At 47.1% G+C, this 26,241-nt stretch overlaps 1 protein-coding gene across 3 annotated transcripts in view; it reads left to right on the plus strand.

The window, feature by feature from the left end:
- LOC105565275 (CUGBP Elav-like family member 4) overlaps positions 1–26,241 on the plus strand; it is a 634,883-nt gene that overhangs the window by 41,315 nt on the left and 567,327 nt on the right. For all 3 annotated transcript variants that reach the window (XM_012018330.1, XM_012018331.1, XM_012018336.1), the window contains exon 2: positions 10,557–10,639. The gene's annotated coding sequence lies outside the window, so the exon portion shown is untranslated. The remainder of the gene's footprint in view (positions 1–10,556; positions 10,640–26,241) is intronic.

Here is a 26,241-nt window from a genome sequence, read left to right on the forward strand (position 1 = left end):
TTCGGGAACCATTCGCGGTATCGAACATTTCTTCCCTCCTTCCTCTTATGCATCTCACTTCTCGTCTCCTCCGTTCTATCGTCTTTTTCTTCCGTGACGATATAGTGCGCGGGCAAAGTAGTTGAAATTGGACGTGGCAGTGCATCTAAGACGCTTCTGAATATCCGAGGAGTTTCCTCGGAGATTTTCCAGGCGTAGTATTTAATTTGGTCGTTGTAAGAAGACGCGGCGGAAGGGCAGGGCAAAGGGAAAGGTGAAGAGGAGGGAAAATAGACGGAAGAAACGATACAGAGAAAGATAAGGAACTAGAAAGAAGTCTAAGATAAAGAGAAAATAGGAGAAGAGAGAGAGAGAGAGAGAGAGAGAGAGAGAGAGAGAGAGAGAGAGAGAGAGAGGTGGGGGGTCTTAGTTGCGACGAAAACGTTTCGGCAGCCTTTACGGAGACTTAATAACTTTGTAGATGGACTATTTTTACATTTCTACCATTCGTGACTTTCAAAACCCAGATTTAACGTAAGCGTTGCTGCCTGTGAGTGTCGCGCTTTGAATAAAAATTGCCTTCAATGGGAGCATTTTACGTTAATGCTCCGCTCTGCCCCGAGACTTATTTATAATGAAGAAAACGGAGCGAGAAGAAGTCAGGGCAGAAGTGCTGAAGAAAGCGAGGGCTAGCGATGGTTTATTAATAATTGCAATGGACTTAATTAGATGGAATTAAGGTTCAAAATGTCGTACGTTTCGAATTTCGCGGGGATGACTGATCCGCACGATCATTCGGGTTTAACAAAATCCGAGCTCAAGCTTTTAGGAATATCAGTGCAATTAACGCGTGGCGAGTTTAGCGCAGAGAAATGTGTGCTGCTTAGTAAACCGATGATCGAAAAAAATGCGAGTTCAAATCCACTGACACCGCTGGTTTTTTCGGAATCTCTCGAAGAGAAGCAGTAACCACCGAGAATGTCTTGCCACACGTACCCCTGTAGGGGTATAGTCCAGATGGGAGGTTTCCTTCGGCAAGGTTAGCAGCCTACCGAAGGTAAAGTAAAACCAAATGCTCAAAGTACCAGAACGAACTGGATAAAACAGGCTTTAAGCCTAATGCACGAGGAAGAAGGAAAAGTGCAATTAACATTTGAGGAAAGGTGATTTTTATTCTTCATAGACTAAGCTAGGAGTAGACATGAGATGCGTATACAGTCTGGTATAGCGAATGTTAAAGTTTCGTTTTACCTATAACCATTTATAAAAAAGATTCTGGATTTTTCTATTCATACACACACGATGAATACTAATAACCACCGTAATGATCGTAGGAAACTTATCGTAGTTTTAGCCATTTTTTTTTAGACACTTTGTCCGTATTTTACAAATAAAACGACAAAGGAGCTGTCCAACAAACGAAGTCACTTGTAGCGCGCTTAATAGTTTTTCTGACGTGATTCAGTAGAATCGTCGATTTGGTTATTGATTGACTGAACTGACCGGTCTATTTCTATCCACTGTGGGTCAAAAGCATTTCTCAAAGGCCGGCAATCTTTGACCGAGTTCCGCCTTTGATCGGATCCGGAACAGAGGTTTGCGATGAGAACGATTTCACAGGTCGTATGACACTGTATCACACAAGCGCGATGGAGGACTGTACCAATAGTCGTGGTAAAGTTAGGTGAAGTTAGGCAGGAATTTTTTCAAGAAGCGCGAGTACATCAAATAGAAAGGTGTGTATTTCCTTTCGCTGTTTGCGATCGTGAGAAATCGTGCCCGTGAACTTCGGTCGATCCTCTTTAACGCAGATCCGTTCCCCTACGTTTCATGGTGGTTCTTTTTTTTCCGCGAACGTCGCAAACAATCGTCGCGCAGGTCGATGGCACGGAATACCACGGAGCGGGTTCGTCGTTCCGTTTCGTGCGACCACTTCACTTATGCGCACTCGTCGGCTTTATGGACCGAGACCTCGTGGTTACGGTAGCACGAGTCTTCTTTCCCGCTTCCTTTTCCCTCGTCTTCGCGAAGCAACTTGAAACTGTTCCGACGTTACGAGGCTAACTTTTGCAAAGTGCCGAGGAGAATAGAATTAACTCGACGTTTGATAATAGCGCGGTTGCTAATCGCCGGGAACGACCGGCAGAGACGAAATAGGAACGGATGAATATTCATTCGCGATCAGCGACGCGGAAGTCTGAGAGCGTGTGGTCCCGTCTCGTAATGTATGCATTCGCAACGTACGTTCCTCGGCTCCTCGCACGGCGGTGAGACACAGAACGTGGCGAGCCGCGAATCGGACGAGCGATCACCTTCTTAAAATAGCAAACACCCCGGTCGGCCGAGCGGATATAGCGGGCGCGGGATACATGCGGCGCGCAGGGAAAAGGGGGGGGGGGGTGATAACCCGTTGTTATCGATATTCAAAAAGTCCGGTTTTCGACGCGGGGTATGTCCGGTATGTTGACGATAAACGCCAATACACTCCGCGGACGAAACATCAACCTTCGCAGAGCCGGCGCTACCTAGCTGCGGTTATTTGCATATTTCAATTTCCTCTGCGCAACACCGAGGGGGTGCCGTCGACGTGCGGCTGAAATACACGAACGCTGAAATACTCTCGCACACCCTTGCGTGCGCACACACTCGCTTACCCTCCACCTTTTCGTTTTCACGTTTGTGCGCGCGTATCATCGTCTGTGCGTGTGTGCGCGCGCGCGACGACGGTACGAAGATCCAACGGAGAAAATTTCGTTGTCATGGACAACCATTACCACGCCGGGATATGTAAGTAACGCACACCGGCGCAGAGCTCTTTCGAGACGTGTTGGTGGTGTACCTGCACGTGCAAAGGGTCGCAATACGTTTGTACGCGCGCTTCACCGGCGGTGTGTACGTACCGTCAGTTAGAAACGCCTCTCGTTCCGCCGCCGCGGCTATATTATCTGCGTCCCTATTATAAAAGTCATTTCGCAGGACACTCTTCCCTGTCCATTGTACCGGTGCATTTCAATTTTCGCCCAAGATGCAAATGCCACGTCTGCGCGGTCCCCGGCAAGCCGGTCCCGATGCCGCGCCGGGACGACGATTTCCGTATACTATAACGGGGTGATGTGTGGGTGCGGCCGGTGGGTGAGTCTGCTGGAGGCTCGTTTCGTTTCAATTCATTAGGAGGACCGTAAAATCCTCATTCCCGGGCCGCCTAGTACCTGGTTAAGAGCAATTTGGTTGGCGCGACGCGCTCTCTTTCTTCGACTCCGCGGTCGGGAAACTTTTCATTCCTGCTCACTGTGTCACTTGGGAGCTTTTACTTTCCAATTTTCGACAAGCAGCGCCGTGGCATGATTCGAGGGTTAAAAGAGTTCGCTCTAGACACCGTCGGATTTAACTTTCGCGCGTTTCTTTTCACTTTGGGATTTTCAACTTGGAACAATACAACTTAGTTCGAGACGAAATTTTCTTTTCCACCCCTCGCCCCTTCCCCGCACTCCAGATTTCTCATAAATACCACATTTAATTTTATGTACAGGGTGCATTGTATTTTCACGTCGATAGCGAAAAAATATAATAGACTCGTTGAAATTTCAGTGATCCCTATCGCGAATGAGATTATATTATCGCCCTCGAAAAGCGCGGGGAACAAATCGGCTAGATTCTTTTCGCAGTATTCGAGATTGCTCGAATGAACGACGTGGATACGCAAAGCCACCCTCCCTGCAAAGGTACGGACCGATATGGGGCATCGGCGGACATCCGACAGGAGGACGTGAGGGGTGAATGGCGACTGTCGGAAAGTGAGAGAGAGAGAGAGAGAGAGCGAGAGAGAAATAAAGGGAGAAAGAGAGAGAGATCTCGTTGTATCGATCGGCGTCATAAAATCCATTTTATGACTTGGACGCTGTCCAGTGACTGGTGTATTAGCCGTCGCATTGCCTCGCAAATAAAACGCTCTTCTACTCTTGAACCCCCTTTAACCACCTCGCCTGGCCCTCGTCGACGTCGGGCGATGCCATCAACTCTCGTTTGTATCTCTCATCTTGCTTTCTCTCTCTTTATCTATACGTCTCGCCCACCTTGCCGCGATACACGTCGGCAGGTTTATAGGCAAAAAGTCACAAGCTAGACGGCCCTCCTTCATGGTCTCGTACCTCTCGGGGCTTCGCCAGCCTCTTCGCGCACGGTCCGCAGCCACGAGGAAAAGAACTACTTGATTATCTACTTGCGTTCTCCACGCCCGTGTTCGACGACGTATTTTCGCCGCAACTCGAATAAGCGTAAAACAGTCTATAATCCGGCTCCATTGGATTTGCATGCGTGTGCCGGCCGTATATTTCTCAAGACGAATGAAAGCTTCCCCCCGGATCGCGGCGGATCTGTAACGATGACGTATTCGCGCATAATGCACGGCACTTTTTTTCCTCGCGTGTTTAAACAATAGCCCCACCGCCGCGTGCCATGCACTCCCGATTCGCATACGTATTGTTACAAGCATTAATAATAACTGCGTTGTGCGATGATCAATACCGGGGCAGAGATCTCGCACCGTCATTGTGAAAATTTAACTTTGTAATATAATTTGTGTGACACACAAAATTAAACGCAAGGAGCTGTGACACAATGTCGCGCGACATAATACATTTATATAGTATACCGTTCTTTTTTTATCGCGTTATTGCGATTTTATGTCAAAGGTCCTTTGTACAATTTATTACGCTATCTATATTTATATTTTATATTGCATTAACCTCGTTTAATTTGCATGTCGCGCTTACCGATGTTCATTTCGGTCATCGGAGTTTTACACGGTGTATCGTGTATGTACGTAACAACGCGAGAGGCACGGGCGTCGCTACGATGGTCGTTCTCGTAAATCGGCCTCGCACAGGCCTCGAGGATTAGCGAGGCCCGCGCGGACCCGTGCTCGTGATAATTAATCTCAATTGAATTAATTAGATCTGCCCGTTGAAAGTCAAGCACTCGCGGGATACGCGAATCACATCGGATATGTTCGACTCGGATTCGCCTTTTGCCCCGTGTATCCTCGTCAGAAACCTGGCGACGAGAGAAACTTGGCGGTATCATCGATTTGTTTATCCGCGCCGTTATTTCGCGCCTTGCGAATACTCGCGCGCGCGCGTGTGTGTATGTAAACCTGAAACTTCGTCGCTACACACATGCAGATGACTACGCGCTTACCTGATGACAAGCTGTTTCATTATCTAGAATCAGTGAATTGTTCGTACACTAGCGAATGTATAACTGCTTCATCTGCAATTTGCACGAGGCCGCGCCGCCACTCGACGCTTCGCTGTCAGGCTAATCGTAAGCCTTATCGTAATTGCCTACGCCGGTAGACGCGACGTGACTACGTCGGGGAGGAGGTATGCAGAAATCGCGGCATAATCGTTACCTCTCGCGTTAATTGCTCCGTACGGCGAAACGGGAGTTTAACGAGGAAAGACAACTCTGCTCCCCCCACCCCACCCTCCGCCCCTCCAGCCCAGTTCTTTAAACGGTCCCGTGACGTAATCCGATTGTGTCTAAACATTTCATTATCTGGAAACTGCATGAAACTGAATTAACTCTTTGTATTCTCGACGAGAGGCGATAGCCGAACTGTCCCAGTTCGAAAATAGATGGCTCAAAAGCGGCCCTCCGATAGCGGAGCAAACAGTAGACTCCAAAGTCAAACTTGCGCGTCAAACTTGCCCCGCCGCTATTTACCGGCGTTACGAATGTACGCCCATTCGTCGCGACGAGGTATCTTATTTTCCCCCCTCCCGGGTGGACCGTATTGCGCCGCTCGCAGATTGAATTCAACTGAAAAAGACAAAAGCGGCGGGAAGATTCATGGCGTGGCGCGGCGCGCGCGCGCGCGCGCGCGCGAGGAAACGATTGTCCCCGTTCTTGTCGCGCGTCGCCGCCAGCTAATTCATCCTCGGGAGGCCCGCCGGGGCTTTCGCGATTCGCCGCCGCGACCAAGTTTTCTATTCCCGCTGGTCTACGGCTGGTCGCCGAGCCCCCAATGCAATTAAGATAAGCGCGGACGCGCGATGTTTATAAATATTTTCGGGCGTCTCTCCGAAATAGCGTGGACTCCCGTGTATCCGACACGCGAGCGGCCGTGACCAGCCGCAGGCCCCGCGCGAACTTTCGGCCACCGCGGACGCGTCCCTCGCGCCACCAGCCCTTGCACGCGGACTTATTCCCCGGGTCGGGTTGGACGTCCTACGTGCGAACGAGACGTACCGCGGCGTCGGAGATAACCGCGCCGGGCTCTCTCTGGACGCGTGCGACGTGCCGCATGAAAAATTACAAATGCGCGCGGCGCGCCTCACGCCTCTCTTACTTCCTCGTTCTCTCGTTTGCGCGACGTGACTCCTCGGCGAGGGGAAGACCACCGGAAGGGAGCGAGAGAAATAGGGCGCGTGTGCATACCCGGTGCACATTCCCCGCCGTCGGCGCGAAGCTGCGCCCCGTCCAGGTCCTCGCGCGAGATTAAAACGTCTCGAGTATCGCGCCGTAAAACAGCGCGGCTTGGAATTTAAGTTCCTCTTCTTCTTCGTCCTCGTGTATTAGGCTTAAAGCCTGTTTCGTTCAGTTCGTTTTGGTACTTTGAGCATTTGGTTTTACCTCATCTTCGGTAGACTGCTAATCTTGCCGAAGAAAACCTCCAACCTGGAGGGCTATAACAAAATGATCTTGCAACCGCAGCATCAATTCTCTAGGCACGAAAAAATAACTAAGATACGTAGATGAATGCTGCGAAATCGCGGATGTTTTGTATTTAATCAATTTAAATAACAGAAACGGAATTTTGATCTCAACTGTTTGCGAATGTTAGAAAGAAAGTCTTCCCGTGACGCCCATCCATTATATAACGTTTTATTGTGGTTATTTTTCTTACAAAGATTGTTCTATGGTACCGAAATTAAGTTTTATCCAATGTGAATAATTAATATTTAGTCATGAAATCTTAACTTTCCCGAAAGTATTACTAGAATGTTGCTGCTATAAATTTTGCAGGCTACAAACAATTTTCTAACAAATACAAAAAATAGCGATACATTTTTGTTGCGACTTAGAGATCTACTTGCGTTAGTAAGACATTTTGTATAGTGTATACGCCTAGGACCCGGTTTCACCAACGTTGTTCAACTTTAAGCTTAGCTTAATTCGTTCTTTGTCTCTTTCTAACTGTTACTTTAGAAAGAGACGAACGTGAATTAAACTAACAAGTAACACTACTCAATTGCCACTCACCAATTTAAATGAAACTTGGCACACTTATTGAATACCAAAAAATATTGAGCACGTATTTTTTTGTTTCGGCCAAATTTAGGGGTAGAAATCACCCCTCAATCCCTAGGGGTGGGAATTGTTACGGCGAATTATTTTCGGAACGATACATTTTTCGAAAAAAATGCCTGGAACAAGAGTTTTAGGGTTCAGTGTGTTGACGGTAACATTGAAGTTGACATTGAGGTTAATCATCAAGGTCAGTTCGAGGTCAATTCGTGTTTTGGAAGGTGCTAGCACCTCTAGGTCTCGGAACATACTTTTCCAATATATCGTTCTGAAGGCAAACACAAAATTCTGTAAGAAAAACAAACTGACCTTCAAATGACCTTTCTGGGCCAATAGGATCCCTCATGCCACTCTTCATTCTGAATGTGAAATTTCACGTCGATTCTCCGTATCAAAAGCGTGCTAGCTGAAACAAAAAAATACGTGTTCAATATTTTTTGGTGTTCAATAAGTGTGCCAAGTTTCATTCAAATCGCTGAGTGGCGGTTGGGTGGTGTTACTTGTAAGATTAAAGTTAACTGACGTTTGCTGAAACCGAGCCTTAAAGGGGTACGTGCGGCAGGATACTCCCGGTGGTTGCTACTTTCCTCCAAGAGGTGGCGTTCGAGAAAACCGGCGGTGTCCGTGATTTAAACTCGGATCTTTTCGTTCATTTGTTTACTAAGGAGCGTACATCTTTCTGCGCCTCGCAGAAAAATGTTAAATTCCCTCGCGGGTAAAAGATGCAGTGATCTGCGAATCGATAGTTCCTGGGCTAATTTAGTTTGCTCGAGTGACTACACGAATTAAATGATTGACACCGAAATTGAATAAACTGGACACTGCCTACGTGTGCGCATGCGTGTTTATGAATTGTATTAAATGCCCGGTTGTTTTTTTTTCTCTTTTCGCGATAACAGAACCGCGTCGTCGCGTGGTAAAATTACAAGCAAGGTATCCACATCACGAGATAATTATTAAGAAGTGAGACGTCGGCGTGTAATATGTTCGGGGGTGAATTGAGATGGAGATTATATGAGTGCGCGAATGGATTCTCCGCACGTGAGTGTATTTAATGAATTCAATGAATCCCGTAAGTGACGGAGTCGCGCCGATAGAGTCGCGTCATAAATATTTGCGCAATCGCCTCCCGCCGGCTCTTCGGGGGTCTGTCCGCGGCTCTCGCGCCGCGCGTGCTCGCTTACATCCATCTCCCCGTGTTGAGATAGTCAAATGGTGATCAGATAGGACCGAGAGGCCCTTTGAATAAATTCTCAGACCGATAGGAAGGCGGTCCCAGGGGGTTTGCTCGACAGTGCGATAGCCGATAATGGTCTGGTTCAGGCGCCGTCCAATATTCCCGGGTTAATTACCATCGTTTTAACCCACCGCGATATCGATGCTATTTCTTAAACCGAGTCGTGGTCTACACGAGAATCGACTCCACACGCGCGCAGGCGTAGATTTTTGCTTCCCAAGGCGCTCTACATTACGCAACATTACGTCAGATTCTACCATTGACGATGCCTCGTCGCTACGATTGTTACCTTCAATACATTTGTCGCCCCCTACCCCTCCTCTCTTCGCGAATTAAATCAAAATATAACTGCACGGCGACGGTTTCCGCCTAAATTGACCCGATTGTTGGCCCGATAAGGGACGGTATACTTTGTATAAAATTATAAGCGTGCGCATAATTTTACGGTGGCGGATAAGCGGCGTATGAACTTCTGAAGTACGACTAATACCGGGCTATTTATACCCACCACGAGATAACGGCTCTAGAGTGCTGCGCGAGGCTCGCGTGAGCGCGACGTCGGCCGGCCGGTGCGGTGGGTGGGCCGTTTCCGTCGCTACATCGATATTACTATCTGACGAAGATGATAGCGTAGCCGCGAAACTCGCATAACGTGTTCCTGCGCGTTGCCGCGCGATTAAGCGGCGGCGTTTTACGAGTGACGGTGCGTATCGCGCGCGGGGATCGAAACGCGGGGAGTCGCGCGAGCGACCAATTCCCGCGGGGGGGACGTCCCCGCAGAAATTATTCTTCCGCCGTTGACACAATCGATGGCCGGAGTCTCGGCGGGCCGGTTTTTTGACGGTGACGTCGTCGTCATCGATGAAACGTCACGTTTGCTTTCCGCGGCTACGACAGAGAATCCCCTCGCGTTTGTGCGCGTCGTAAGGATCGCCGCGTAAAAGTTTCGCGAACGCCGGAATTGCGCAGCGAGCGAGTCATCCACCGGCCTGTCTAATTAGGCCGATGGCAGAGGAACGATCCGTAAACGCTTAAGACTGTTTTAGTCGTAGACGCGAGGCGAGGCAGAGAAAAACATACCGTCACGAAAGGCTATCGTATACGACTTACGTTTTTCTTCGCCTTGCCTTACGTCTACGACTAAAACAGTCTTAAGCGTTTACGGATCGTTCTCTGCCATCAGCCTTAGGCTGGATTCACACTTTAAAGTTGAAAAGCAGAAAGCAGAACCAACCAGAACCGCCGTTGGTAGTCGACAGTTTCTACTTTCTGCCAGCAGAGCGTGCTGTTTACTACCAGCGCGAGTTTCGATTGGCTTCTGCTTTTCTGCCAAGGTGTGAATCCGGCCTTACGTTAACACGTTGCCTCGCGTTAATCGCGGCGATTGGGAGCTGATCCGCGTTATCCGCGCGCGACCCTTCGCGACCAATCACAGGTGAGAGTGCGGGGAATAAATGCCTGTGATTGGTTAATTTCTTACGGCTTAAGGCTTACAGCTTACTTAAAGCAGGATTGTGGACCCGGGGTTATGCGGCGTCTACAATAGGATCTTGAGGACGTAAGATTTCAGAAAATGACCAATAGCAGTCGATTATTTTCCTCGCATTCGATTGTGATAGGTCACTTTCTTAAGTCTTAAAGATCTCATTGTAGACGCCGCATTAGAGTCGGCTCGGCGCGCCCAAGTTGGCGTATAAAACTTTTATTTCGACGGACCCCAAGTACCCAGCTGCGCGAAAGGCTCTTGCGTTTTACACCGCGCCGATAAACCTCGTCTCGCGAGCACGTCGCAATATTTCTCTAAGTGATTACCCCGCCCGAATTCTCGCGTGCGTCGCGACTCTCGATGCCTCTACGATAAAGGGGGTACGTAAAGAGCTCACTCTCTGTAGCTCTCTTTCTCTCTCTCCCTCCCCCCCTCTCTCTTTCTCTCTCTCTCTCTCTCTCTCTGTTTCGCGGATGCTATGTCGTAGCGCCGTGCGCTGGTTAATCTTCGCGAGAGATAAGGTTTCTGTTTCTTTTTCGTTTTCAGGCTGCGCGTTCCTCACCTACTACAGCCGTGACAGCGCAATCAGCGCCCAGAACGCTCTGCATGAGAAGCGGACTTTACCAGGGGTGAGTGTTTACAACGTTTTACCGCGAGCGGTTTACCTACTTTTCGACCAATTATATTCCATTAATGCCACCTCACTCCCGCGTGTTGCGCCCGCCCCGTTGCGCGGAAATCTTATTTCGGTCTCGCTTAATAAGCGCACTCTCGTTAAGTCCGCCGTGCCCGCGAGCGTGCGCCCGACGCGCCGACTTGGAGACGTGGCTCCGGTGGAGGCGATATATTTTTCTTAATCACAAAGCTCCATCGACGCGCAGCGTATGCGAATATCGGGTTATCATAACTCGAAGTAATACGATACGCGTGAATTAGCTGTCCGAAAGACGACGCCGCGCGTTCGTTTCGCCGCGAGACCGCTGGAGCGGTTCCAAGTTTGCGGGCGAGACTTCGAGATATCGATTTATTTAGTCCCCGATTTCCGGCTCTACGCCCGATCGGCTGGCCGTTAAGCGTGCACGCATGGCGGAGCATTATTATTTTTATAATCGAGATGCGCGCAAACAGTGCCGCGGACGCGACAGTAACGGATTTCTCCGACTAATTTCGGCGGATTCGCCGCCCACCGACTCTGGGATATTAAAACGGGCCGAAGTGACGAGTTAATCTCTTAACGCCGAGAGTCCGTTTAGGGTGGAGAAGAGGCGGACGGGTGAAGGGAACGAGCGCGATCGCGGGGATGGCACTGACGCGGCAAGTCCGCGATGTATCATCAGACTTTCCGTGCGGGATTCCTTGCAAATGCCAAGACGCGCGCTCTTATATCCTTTTCGCGCCCTGATGGAGATATCTTGCAGAAAGTACTGCGAAATCGATGAGAGATGAGATGAAAGTTATTGAAGAATTACTGAATGTATCTGTCAAAATGAATCATAATTTTCCTTATGAAATGCAATAAACTGTGAAATATTAGAAAAGTTCACGTATACTGTTGGAAAGTGATAAAGGAATTATGTAAGATTAGATAAATTATGAAATTTACTGAATTGTTACTGAAATATTGATGAAATGATAATGAAAGCCATTGAAGAATTACTGAAATTCTATCAAATTGTACCATCATTTTCCATGTCAAATTCAATGTAAAACTGGAATATAAGGAAAGTTAAAGTATACTGTTAAAAAGTAATAAAGAAATTACGATATTTATTGGATTTAATCAAAATCTGTTTTAACGAAAATGACTTGTCACTGAATTTTTACTGAAGTATTGATAAAAGGATAAAGTATCTGTAAAAAAAATCGTAACTATCCTTGTGAAATACAAAGAAAGTGAACGTATGCTGTTAAAAATAATAAAGAAATCATGAAATTGATTAAATTCAATGTAAAATTCAATGTAATACTGTGAAATATAAAAAGAGTTGAAATATACCGTCGAACAATTAAAAAAATTATGAAAGATTAGATGAATTATGAAATTTTTCCTGAATTTAACTAAAGACTGCGTTAACTTTTAAGGAAAATCATCAAATTGTTATCGAAATTTTTTGACAGAACCAATTTTATTATGTTCAGAGATTTTCAAGTACATTCCAGCAAAATTTCATTATATTTTCCGTAAAGTATTTCCACTAGGGCGGTAGTACAGAAATCTCGCATTTTTCTCAAACTGGGAGGGATCGGAGGACGCACATCCTCGCATGTTCGCATTCGCTTGAGTCGTAGCGAGCGAGGCAAGTCGGCCTCAAGGGCACAGAGAGAGCAAAAAAAAATACGATGCATTATAATGTCGTAACGTCGTAAATAACGCTGGACGTGCACCGTTACTCCCACCGGCCGAGTTGCCAACTCGACGTGGCTCTCCCTCATACAGCGCTAGAAAGTTACGATATCTTCGGGACCTTCGAGATTATTTCCACCGGACATTTATCGCGTCCGTAACACTCGGCCTCGTGCATCGAGTCCTTCCCGCGTGTAATCGATCGTCATTACATCTCTTAAATATACTTTTTACAGCGTTTTAAACCCTCTTCCGTGCGCCGCGTAAGGTCCCTCTCGGGGGGCCTGGGTTTCGCTCGGAAACTCCCGAAATTTTCCATCGATCGCGGCCCCGGAGGCCGAGCCGCGGCGGCATCGCCGGCACTGAATGCTGCTTAACTGCCAGAGCGGTGCCAACACGCCCCTTCCCATTATCTGAGCTACCCCTTGGAAGTCCGTAGCGAGTACTGGCGTTATGTTTCGTTAATCTATCCCCGAAACAACGCTGCTACGGTCTTGGCACGGCTGCCAGCGGAAATCGTTTTAAATGTTATGCCGTGGGATGCGCGCCGGGGGTGGGAAGGGGGAGGGGAGGGCACGGTTGAGTTATGACTTTATGAAGAGGCAGACGCACGTACGCGCGTACGCCCGGCCGGGGGGTTTTATTTTTTTTTTCTCTTCTTTCGCATGCACGCGGTTTCCGCGCGTCGGCCGCCCGCGAGATATATCTGAAAAAAATCTGCACGTCCGATTCCCGTGATATATGCGTCGCGGCGAAACCGCCCCGTCCGAAATTGCGCGGTTTAGTCCACAATCCGACGACAGAAATATATATCGTTTTTCGTTGCGTTAAACTTGGGACTCCGGCCGCGGATAGTTTGAATTTTTACCAACGCGCTGCGCAACGTGCCTTCGATAATGTATCCCCTTCGATTAAAATTGTAACATCTTTCAATTAAAACACCGACGGAAAACGTAGCTTTTTCACCCCCACCCAGAAAGTTTGCGATATTTAATCACATTTCTCTTCGAAACGACGTATATTTATAACTCCCGCAGGGATGACTGATCTCTGCAGTCACTTGAGTTTATCGAACCCACGAACCCGAGCTCAATACACTCGCATACACATTTACATACATACTTATTTTTACGGGCGAGAATGCATCAAATGTTTGAGGAAGGAATATGCAGCCTAATTTGGGAATGATAAGAATATCGCTGAAAAAAATGATTTTGCAACTGCAGCATCAATTTTCTACGTACGAAAAAAACTGAGATATCTAAATAAATGCTGCGAAGTCGCAGATGCTTTGTATTCGATAAATTTAAATCACAGAAACAAAATTTCTACCTCAAGTGTTAGCGAGCATTAGGAAGAAAATTTTTCTGTGACGCCCATCCATTCCCTGATAGGAAAAAATGGTTGCAGTTACCACAATCTCACTATAATTTATAGTCATTTTAGAAGCCAACCACATTTTTATAATTCTTTCAATTACGTAAGTTATGCTTGATCTAACAATGTATTGTAGTTCTCATAGACACAATATTGGTCCATGCAATTTATGATATGGTTGTCATAAACCAAAGTGAGCTTTTAATCTGGTAAGGTGTACTATAAATATTGCAATAACAACCACAAATAAAATTTCGAACTATATGTAATAGTAATACTCGTATTTATATTGAGATAAAGTCTCTAAGTTTAGTAATTAGAATTTTAGTAACAACGATTTTTGTTTTAAAACATTTTCTCGATTGAACAGAATTAATCGTTAATTTAAGCTATATGCCAATAAGTCCGCAGAATGATACACAAAACGTAGTAACAGTCACGGAACAAAAAAGACAACGAATTCTCAACGTTCGTTGGTGTTTTTCTTCCCGCGCGGTATCGTGCGACGTTACGCGGGCCATTGTTTACGCGAAGGTCGCCGCGGTATCATTCGCTCGCCGAACGTCGAGCCGGCAGGCAGTGGCGAGAGTCGCTCCGTGCGTCGTATTACCTTCGCGTTATCGGTTTAGACTCGATCGCGATAAATGTAGGGATAAACCGCTATTGAATTGTGCACCTTTATCATGCAGTAACAAGTAACGTTCCTCGATTAATTATTAAGTTTCTACAACTTGTTATGAGAAACGAATTACATGTTGTGGCGACGGCTCTTTATCAACGTCTACATAGATATTTCACGAGACTAACTCAAAATGTGAATATACTATATACCGTGGTACTTTGTCGCGGTTACATCTCGTTTACGCACCGCGCTTTTAATTATCTGTCGATTTCGCGTAATCTGTTCCATTTTCGGGAAAAGAGAGAAATTTGTACGACTTCGGCGTTCGCGCTGTAATTCGTTGTGTCGTTCTTTGCAACTCGAACGGGCAGGAAGTAAAGAAAGTCGCTCATTACACGTCGTTACATAATGTGAATGTAATCGAAAATTATCTCAAATAAGTGTTGCAATTAATAACAACTATCGCCGGAGGTTTCGCTCATATAATTCACTTCGAGGATTAGATTGAATGACAATAAAGATTGTAAAATATCATTTCGTTGCGGACTTAATAAAAGTAATTACTTCTTTACCGCAGATTATGCTTGGATTCTGATGCTTGCGTTGCGTTTTGTATCGCCAATTCAAAAGTGATTTATCAATTATCCTACTTCTTCCGAATCAAAAATGCAAGGTGCTAGTTTCAGTAATTTGTATGATAGAAAGTCACGCGATAATAATATTTCGTGCGTTTCGCGGTATTTCACATCGCGTACGGGAGTGCTCGAAATTTCGCGCGATCGATGATTTTCGCGAGTAAGTGTTGTGTGAGTGCAACAAGGAAATCTGAGAGGAGGTGGAGGCCAAGGAGGCATCGGGCAACGGCAGAAAAATCGGTGAGGTAAGTGTCTTATTACATTTTAATGTTATTTGCTACTTGTGCAAAATAAAGAATCTGTTCTGTGTTTTTATTTTATTTATTGAAATGATGCGAACGAGGACTCGAATAAGTGTTAGAGACAAAACCATACGTGTAAAATTTTGTGAGTTTAAATTTAAAAGAAAGACTTTTTTTGAGTAATCAATAATTAATTTAATAAATACCTATTTTAAAAAATAATAAATATTTAATACAATAATTTCAATTTTGCATAATTATTCTATAATAATCATGTATATTTGTATTTTTACAGTTTAACATTTGTAGTTAGCGGCGTACAACTCTGCTGTTGCGAATCGTATCAGTGATAAGGTACTTTTTAATTTAAATTGACGTTGCGCATACAATTACTTCTTTGCGTGTATACAAATTCTTAAAGATATATAACAATGCTCAAGAATAAACGGCGCGCGCGATGCTGTGTAATTTCTGTATATTTCTAGTATACCTGTATAATAAAAAACGAAGAATATTGGAATATAAATACGATTTATCACTATTGTATACTGTTGTACAGTTTATTACTATTTCGTATGTTTTATCGTACTTTTCACTGTGTCAGGTAACTTTATTTCATTTTATGGTACGGTCAACTACACAAAAATCAATTTTTAGTTTACCATAACTATTTCATATGGCTGTGCTAAGTAATGTCATAGTGATAACGACTATTTTGTGTTCGCTCTACTATATTTTGCAGTTTATTAAAACTATAAAAATATGTTTGTAGCTAAAATTCACTATAAAATCTAGTGAGATTATAGTTATTCCAACCATTTTTTTTCTATCAGCGTAGGCTACAAACAATTTTCTGACAGATGCACGAAATAGCGATAAATTTTTGCTGCGTCACACCTAGATATTTTTTTGAGTGTTAAGGATAGAACCAACAATAAGAACCAGATGCACGTACGAAGTGCAAGGTGATCTAAGCTACGGCACATTTTTCATTTATATCCGTTAATTAAAAATACACATGTTTGTGAAAATAAGAGTCAAGTTTAGAAGCGCCCATGCAAATTTCGCTATCGCGATACCGAGCTAACTAGCGCATATATGAACAGCTGCCTTTGACTGTTGTGCCATTGGCATGTATTCATCCTTCTGTCGCGTTTGCCGTGTCTTGATAAGATAGGGACCAGAATGATATTTAAACAGATGCTCATCGCAGGGAGGGGGGGGGGGCAGGGGGGCGCTGCGGATTTCACTTTGATCAGCGCACACATCGGGGATCTAGGATCTCTCAGTTTTCGCTATACATTACGCTAATTCGAGCTCATCGCGAGCTCGCCGAGATTGCGATCTCGGCGTGAAGTTGCATAAAGTTACGTAACGCGTCGGCGCTGTGTATACACAAGTCGCGCGTCGGCCCCGATCGCATTAAAACATTCTCGGGGCCGAGAACGCGACGGTTATGCAAATCCTAATCCGGGCGCTTGTATTCACCGGGTCGGTTTTACGAGCCGCGCTCCGCGGCGGGCGGCGGACCGGGGGCTCTTCCTCCGAGACGCCGATTTCATTCATTGGTACCCGGGCCCGGTGGCCCGTTAAACGCGGCTAAACAGCCGCACGTAGATGTGTGAGCGGCGCGGCGCATTTACGATGCACGCGCGCTCGTTTGCCGATCGGACCTCCGAGCCGAGTCGTAATATCCGAATACACCTGAGGCCATAACTCGGCCCGAGCCACGGACCCTTCATAAACACAGATCCCGTGGCCGGGCAGTGCTGCTGCGCGAGCAATAACAATGCCGCCGGCCAACGCCGTCTATACTTAGCTCGCGCGCGCCCGCCGCGGAAGCGATCGTTGCACGTGCTCGCGCGCGCGCACGCGAGGAGCCGGGCGGCGACAGAAAGTATTCGGGCGCCCCGCTTCCGGCCGTTTCCGTAATACTTGTACAGCGCGGCTTGACGTGGCGTGTCAAACTTGTTGCTATACATACGTCCGATGATTCAGATCCCCGCCGTTCCTTCCTCGAACGGCTAAATTTAATGGGCGCGCGCATACCGGCTTCGATTTTACTCCGGCACGCGGCACCGCGGACCTCGCCGCCGCATTTATCAGCATCGTCATTAAGCGAGCTGCATGGAAAATAGCAATTACGTCACGCGGCGCCCGTCGAAAATCATCCGTCTCTTTTTTTCCCCCCCCCCTCGCGCGGGAAAAGAGGAACGGCCCGCTTAATGCGACCCGTCCGGCGGATCTAAATGCATCGCAGTTAACCGCCTCCATACCTTATCCGCTTCTTATTCCGCTGATATTTCTTCCCCGGTCTCATTTGCCGCATCGAACCCGCATAAAAATACCTTTTCGCGGCGGGTAAAGCCTTCCAGATTTAATTCCTGTTTATTTGCCTTGCCGTGTAAGCCACGCCGTGAAACTTGGCCGTCGTGTTGGTCTAGGCAGCCTCAACGTTAACAGATCGCCAGATGTTCGCTGGTATCCTCGCGGGCGACGAGAAAAATTCGTATACGTTACGGCCCGTAGATAGGAATGCGATCCGTGGATGTTATAATCTCGAAATCTCGACGATATCCGGGAGAATGGAGATGACTGCATCTTGCGGGGCCATAAAGATCGATCGAAATTGGCAAATTGGATATCGCGAGGATCGTCAAATAAAAATGCGATTTCGAGGCATCGCGCGAGGGTCGTGCCGCATGCGAGAAGTAATGTTCAGCCCTGAACGTAATCGCTTGGCAGCGGTTCCCTCGTGAGAATTGAAAAAATGCATTAAAGCTCACGCCTGCTTTCCGCCCGCCGCCGCCGCTAGAGACCTTCGTTTTCCGTCGAAATCATGAGGGAGAGGAAGAGAGAGAGGGAGAGAGCTAGCTTAAGTGGCGAGGACGTCGAGGTGACGCGATAAGGAACGTTGAAATTCAGACGGACGAATTGCGGGTGACAAATTGGCGGGCCGATTTACGAGGGTGTAATTGGCGGTGTCGCGCCATGGGGTTTACGCCCGGTACCAAAGGCAAAGAAACGTAGGCGCGAGAAGGTGAAAGGAGTGGATGACGGAGGGAGGTAAACGACGGCGGGAGTTCGCACGGATTTGCATAAGGCGAGCGATACTCGCGCGTGCAAAACTCGACGTGGAGCTCGGGGAGGAAAAAAGGATGGGGAGGAAAAACGCGAGGCGCGGTCGGGGTGCTACGTGAACGCGAAGGCCCCCAAAGAAAAGAACGGAGCTGTCCGGACCCGCGGCATTGTTTGCGTTCCCTCCTAACGAAGTTTTTGCAACCGCGGCCGCGCACCTGCGCCGCACTTGAATTCAATGACGTTTCAACGATTTCAGTCACTCCAAGTGTCCACCGTGCATAATTCACTGTCTGCGGGTGACGCGATAATAAAAGTGGCGCTTTTTCACGGACCCCCTATCGCTACCTTGGTTTATACAGAGAGCCGAAAGATAATACGCTATTAAGGGGATCCTAACGCCGCTGGCGAACTCGATTAGTGTCGATAAGATAGGAGACGGAATTAAAAATGTCAATTATCGACATTTTTTATTCCAAGTTCTTTTATTCGAATTCTAGCATCGTCAACACCATGGATTTACTGACAATCTGGCAGATGTTTGGCAGCGACCTTGCTCGAAAAAGCCTGCAACTATCTCGTCCTCTCTTCTTCCAGACTTGGATTTCTGGACTTGCGTTTATTAGAAGTAACCTTTTTTTCTAGGTTATTAATCTTAGTTTTAATTGCACGATATTGTTCTTATATGTTGTCCCTAGAGTATGCTGGTCTCATTTTGTATATATTTATTGTAAAATTCTTGCATCAAGCAAATATTCATCAAGTGCACCAAAATAAGTAAAATTTTTTTCACTTTTGGTATAAAGTCGACCGGCACAGTCTAGATTTTGCTGCGTACTTTAATTTCGTAAAAGAGTTTTGCATTTCTATAAAGCCAATTAAAAGATTACTTCTAACAAAGAATGTCGATAAAACAGACGGCTTTAGGATCCCCTTAACGTTCATTTTTCGCATTCCGCTACGTACCTATATTTTTCCTATATTTTTCATAAGTCGCGTATCTTTCTCGCTTCACGACGCGATAGATTAGACTCAGTTTCGTGGCGAAGAGGGATTTATAGTCCGCCGGCAAGGTATACTAAAAGTAGCTATTATACTTCGCGCACACAAGCAAAGTATCGTCAGATCGTTACGTAATTATCGCGTGACCATTACGCACCGAGCTGAAACGAACGGCCTCGGCCTCGGCCCCGCCGTCGTCGAACAATTACGCGGATACCGCGACGACGGGGGTCGTTTTCGCGGGGTAGAAGATCCGTCGAGACGAGAGAAGACGAGAAGGAAGCGGACGAAGACGGAGGAATGCCGGGGAGAGGGATGGAATGGAAATGGTAGGGGGATTTGGTACCCGAGGGGGGAGTCACTCCCGAGGAGAAGCAAGCTGAGTGGCGACGCCTCAGTGACCGAGCTTACTCTCCCTTGTGCTTTCGTTCGCAAGCGCGGCCCGCCGGATTCTCGTTTCCTCTGTATTACACACGCGGCCACCTACACCCGCGGCCGACGTACACACGTACACGTGCAACCCCCGCGGCCCTCGTTGCCCTCCGTCCCTCCGACTGCGCCACCGCAGCGCACACGGAGCCGTCCGTTTTCCACCCTCGTGGCCGCCTCGTGGACCTTCCCTTTCGACTTTCGCGATACAGCCTTGGGAGCAGTTTCGCGCGCCCTTCGGTGCCGCTCCTTTCCCCAGTCTTTCTTTCTTTCTTTCCCTCGTGCTCCTGCATTAGATCGTTACGTATCCAACTTGTCAGAAAACAGTTCCTTTCGCTTTCTCTCTCTCGCTCTTTCTCACTCTCTGTCGGTTTCAAAGAAAAAAATTTAGAAGATCTTGTGCGCACTCGACGGCTTCGTAGCTCCACGTCGGTTCACGCTGGATTAAGAACGATGGTTCTGATAAGCTCCACGTGCTTCGTTCTTGCTAACAAGAGCGAGAGTGCTTTAAACAATCGTAAATAAGTATCGTGCGTGAATTTTCCGTGACAGTGATCGCAGTTTCACGGCTTAATGTTTCGGACGATTGATACTACGTCGAAAAGTAATGAGATCTTTGAGTGAAGCTATGCAGTGCAATGATTTTGTATGACGACGTTAAGATTGTGATTACACATTGAAAAAGGGAATTTGTGAAAATTGCGCGCACCGAGCTGCAGTGACCGTTTACGGTCCGTCGAGTTTTATCCCTACGTGTAATCTGGAATTAGTGCCGCGTTATTTGCTATTCAGTTTATACATCGCAGCAACATGGTCGACTTCATCGCCTATCCGGAGATCTCCTATCTCTACGATGAATTTATGATGGTACGATAAGCTTCTCTTTTAACTTTACAGACGCTCATACAGAAAGAAAGGGACCGGGGCATAATATTATGCTACAAAATATCACACGATCCGTTTAATTATATATTTGAAATGTTATTATTATTAATGATCAGGGAATTACATCAGCCGCTAATTATTCACATCCACCCTGCGTAACAGCTGCAACTCGTTGCCTTCTATGGCTCATTCGGAGGCTATTAATCGTACGAGAGCCATTCTAGCTCTAATATGAAACTATCAAGCTAATATATTGTTAACTGCACTAAATAGAGCGATGACTCTGAATGTGTGGATATTAATTTCTAATTCCAATCGAAATAGGATAAATTGATCCTGTTCAAAATTATCGCTCGTATCTTTCCAAAGCCGAATTCAGACCGAGCGAGTGGGCGTGAACAAACACGAATGAACAATTTACGACGGCGTCGGTTCCATTCATTCGAGAAAGTTGTTCATTCGCGCTTGTCCGCGTTCACTCGCTCGTGGATGGAACTTCAGACTCGTAGTCACAGTCTCAAAGAGTATCTGGAATCCAGTTCTTTATTTTTCAGTATTGTCGTAGGGAGAATAATTGAAAGTCGTCATAACTTATTTTAATGAAATTTAGTTTTAATTCTCGCAGTTTTAAAGACAAATTAATTTTTTGTCTGTTTTATTTTTTATCGAGGTTTATAAATCCACGAATATCGACCAAATTATTGACAAGGGCGAGAATGAATCTCATACGTACTTTAATATTCTGTTACCCCAAGCTGTTCCACTTATCTCAGTTAATACACCGATAGAAAAATATGTAGTATTCGAAACTATAATTGCATAGTAAAATAGTTATAGTCAGGAATATCATTTTTATAGTAATTATTACTTATATAATATTAGCAATAGCAACCATGTAGACACAGTGATGCCAACTATTTCAAAAACTTACTATAAAATAGAAGCTTTTAACTATTATTTTGTAAAACTATCCAGGTAAGGAATAGTAAATTAGTTAATTATTTTTATATAGTAAATACAATCACAATAGTAGTAAATTTAACTACATTTCTGTCATCCACCTTACTAATCACATGGTAAACAAAAGTGAAGCGGTTCGGAATGTTCTCGCTAGAGGGACGCGCGGTATAAGACTTTCTCGTAAGAAGAAAACCGCACAGGGTGTTATAATTACGGATCAGTTTATGCATTCGTACAAGATTACGTATCTTTTCTTTGAAAGATGCTTTCTTGTACTATTCTTTATGAGTGCAAAGTGATGTAACCAATGAATATAATTTACTATTACATATAGTTATTCGAAATTTTACTTGTGGTTGTTATTGCAATATTTATAGTACACCTTACCAGATTAAAAGCTCACTTTGGTTTATGACAATCATACCGTAAGTTGCGTGGACCAATATTGTGTTTATGAGAACTACAATACATTGTTAGGTCAACCACAACTTACGTAGTTGGAACAATTATAAAAAGTGGTTGGCTCCTAAAATGACTATAAATTATAGCGCGATTGTGGTAACCGCAACCATTTTTTCCTGTCAGTGTAGCGTCTATATAAAAAAAAGTGTTTTGTGGAAGAAATTACTTATGCGACACGAATATCGATGCGAAAGTTTGCGTGAAATCAGCGCTTCCGTACAGAGAACGAGGGTGGCACTTTCATTGTTCTTTATTCCAAGTAAGGCAACATCCCGCGGCGTCCTTACCGGGTAATTAATCGTCCATACGACGACGGCATAAAAGATTCACCTATATCTCTAGAGAAAAGTCACGATGTTCTCTCCCACCCCACGATAGCGAGCGTGGAAACGTGTCGGGGGTGGCGAGGGTGGTGGAAAGGGTGAACCCTCACCACCAAGTGGAACTACTTTACGGGAATATCACTTTGATCCGACGCTTAATGAACGATGGACCGAGCTCGGTAAGAGTACCCAGACTGAATTTAATTAGGGCTCTTAACTTGCCGGGTCGAGAGCATGACGGAATCCCGTGCAGGTCCCGATGCGTGCGACAGAGACTGCCGAGTGTCGCGGTAACGGCCGGGGGTGCGAGGGGGCGGGGGGGGGGGACGAGGGTCGGTAAAAGCTCGGATGGAACGGCGGTGCGTACGCGCGCTCTCCTCTCGGCACAGGGAAGGCTTTTTGCTTTGAGAACGACGGAGAGCAGATCCGTCACGCTGATGACGACGTCGACGATTCGAGTCGAGCCGATTGTCATGCAAATCACGGCACGGAGCGGCCCGTTATTGACTCGCGGCGGCCGGTCTCGTCGCTCCCGCGACTCGCGTTCCCGTCCCGGAGGCTGGCAGGGAGGTAGAAAACCGTATAGCCGCGCCGTCGTCGGTCGACGAGTCGCAGCCGCTTTTCCGCCGGCGCGGTGGTGCGAGCGGCAGCGAGTAATTACACCGGGCTGAGCTGCTAATTAGAAGGAGGGAACGATTCCGCCGCCGGACCGGATAGAAAAATTGAAACAGCTCGGTGTGACGGATCTCCCGATGACCACCGGATCGTCCGCACGATTTTACGGCGCTTTGATCCTCTCGATCGAGAAATCGCCCTCGCCGGCGAAACGCGCGACGCCTCTCAATTCAGCGAACAAACAAGACTGTTTCGACGCGATATTTTCACCCGTGGGTTTTTTCACGCTGCCGCGACTTCTGCGTTTCGCACCGAGACAATTATGTTGATATTTGTATCAACGTAATTGCATGAAAGAATTATCGCCGTTACCGCGAATTGGTAATTTTATTTATTTTAAATGAATACGCATTAGCGCAAATGGACGCGTCACGCTTGTTCCCGCTGGATACGGAATTTACATTCTACTCTTTTCCATTTGCCAATGTTACGCACGGAGGTCTGGAAACACAAAAGATGATCGCGAAACTAGGCGCGCGCGCGCGCCGCGGAAACATCCCGCCCCTTTATCCCAGCTGCGATTGCACGGGGACTTTTATCTCTTCTAGTCTCCCTCTCCCCCCCCCCCCCCGACCTATCGTCGCGATTTCTAATATCGCCGGCGACATCCTCGACGGAGCTCCCGGAGACAGGCGCGGACGAGCGCGAAACGGAAATTGAATGCGTCCCCCCGGCGGAAAAATAATGTCCCAGTTTTAGAAGTTTGATCAGGCGGAGAGCTCGTTTCGCCACGAGATCACGACGGCCGCGTCGTCGACCCGGTGGCTCCGGTACGGGGCTCGTTCGCCGCCAGGATCGACCTTTCTACGGCGAGCGTGGACCGCGCGATGCGGCGTGCACCTCTACTGCGCCACTTGCGTGCGCACGGCGGCGCTCGATCTCCCGTGGAAATTGAGAAAACTTTATTTGCCCCGACGTGGTCGTGGAAAACATCGGGGAGCAGCGAGAAATAGGAATTGCGCGGGCAAACCCCCTTACCGTTTGCCGAGGCGAACAAGGACGCGCCCCTCGTGGCCAGTCCCGGTGTCGAACTTATTTCCACGTTGCGATACCGAGTGTCTCCCGCAGGGTAGTAAACCGTTCCGCGGGAAAGCGGGGGTAAGTTCGACGCGAAGATAGCGGGAAGAAATGGAAGGCCGCGAGTTCCCCGTTGCTTTCCCGAGGATCAGGGCGTTAGGGTAAATGAAATTAAATTAAGCCGGAGGGAAACAATTTCCTTGGCGAATTCTTACGGCGGAGAAAGCGAAATCGTGCGTAAACATTTGTCTCGATCACGCACATAATTACGATGTAGGAAGTCCTGGGGTGTGATTTCCGGACAATTTATATTTCAATCTTCAGATAGATGGATCGCCATTGGATAAAACACAATAATTAAAGGGTTATATCGACAGTAACCGGCACAATATATTTCTCAGCTAACACACGACGTTACGACCAGTAGTACTGGTCCTTAATTTATATTTCTCTCACTTTTTCAAGTATTTCTTGCCGACACACCTCTTTCTCCCAGCCATACAACTGACTGCTGCCACCCTTTTTCTCCTATCAACCTTACATATATCAATTGCCAAGCTTACAATGATAAATCTCGTGGAGGAAGATCGCGAGACATTTCGATACGGTGGTCTTGGCGCGAAAGGAAAAGCTTGTATACACTTGGACCGTACTCGGTGCACATGTATGTTGGATGCGATGTATATAGGCGGGCACGAAATTCGCGCTGCGAATACCTAAAAATAGTCGAAGATCGTGCAAACACTCGAGGCACCATTAGCCGTTACTATTTCCAGACAGCCGCTCTTTAAACAGCACAAGTATTGGAGGAAATATCGGCGAGATTTCGGCGGAAATATCAGCCGGGCTAACTTTCTTTGCTCACCGGCGTTACCATATTTCCGACCGATTTCCCCGTCTCTCCATCCATGTACCGTCCATTTACTTAAATCATTTCGCGATTGCTCCGTCGGCACGTGTCTAATATAAATATTTACGCCGGCCCAGCCAGCCGGGCTGACATCACGTTCATTTTAGGTTTTCCGACAAAGATCGACTCGCCGCTCTCAATTCCTATCGGCTCACTTGACTAAAATTACTCCGCGAGTAAACGAGTCATCGGGTAGATAAAGGCGCCATCGCCAAGTTACGAGTACATTATCTCGGATCTACGTGCTTGGAAATTCCTGCCTGCCGCAGGTAAGGGTGACGCTGCCCGTAGTTCTTGATTTCGTTTAATGGACCTCGCCTATCGCGCAGCGCAACTGTCAGTCGAAACGAGGTCAATGAAGTTCCACCGTAATCCTGTGACGTGTACAAGTCAATATCGGGCCAACTTTTTTCGTTACGTAATTTACACGCGGGCTTATCGGATTTTGCACAGCCTCCGAGCGCGCGCGCGGGCAAAAAAATCGTAGTCGCGGAGCGAACGCGCGAGAGGAGTTTCGGGCAAGTGTGGTGGGAAAATATTAATATATAATTCCGGGCTTTTCCAGTCGGGTTTTATCAACGATAGATCGGCCCGCTTCTACGCGCGAGGGCATGGAAAGAGTGTCCTTCCTCCGGTGCGTTTGGGTATTGTCGACGGTATCTCGACCGGGCAGTGGGCAGGCTTTGTGTTTCTGCCCCAGTTTCCGCCGGCCAGGCCGATTGCATACACGGTTTGGTAGTACATTACACCGAGGGAGGCAAAGGGCCGGGCCGTAAAACATTTATACGCGTTTTCCATGTATGCCTCGTGAGCGCGCGCGCGCGCGCACCTCGTGTTAGGCACATGTGAGAGGATATGTTACCACCTTGAGTTAAAAATATCCGATACATATCGCGCAACGCCGGTCGTATACGGCTGATTCTCCGCCGACGTGGAACCACAAAGCGCGCGCGCCTTCGCAGTTTTGCGCTTTACGAGCCTTTCAGCATCCGCCTCGCGCGCGCGATTCGGTTCCGCTGCGTGCCTCGATCGATCGCCCCGCGCCTACGCTCGGCACTGCACGAAACATTCTTCTCCCGCTCCGCCATAACACGGCTCGGCCTACGTAGGGGAATCATTAAACACCGCCGTCCAGACGCGGAATGAGAAACACGCCTTCCCTCTTGACTATTTTCTCCTGAAAGAATAGAGAAACTGTATTCAAAGGTCGTAATTAAATGTTTCGCGACGGGCAAGAATATAATAATTATCGCCAATATTAAGGGGATGC

The sequence above is a fragment of the Vollenhovia emeryi genome, unplaced genomic scaffold, assembly GCF_000949405.1.
Source record: "Vollenhovia emeryi isolate VEMERY1.0 unplaced genomic scaffold, V.emery_V1.0 DF939154.1, whole genome shotgun sequence".
Classification (NCBI taxonomy): Eukaryota; Metazoa; Arthropoda; class Insecta; order Hymenoptera; family Formicidae; genus Vollenhovia; species Vollenhovia emeryi.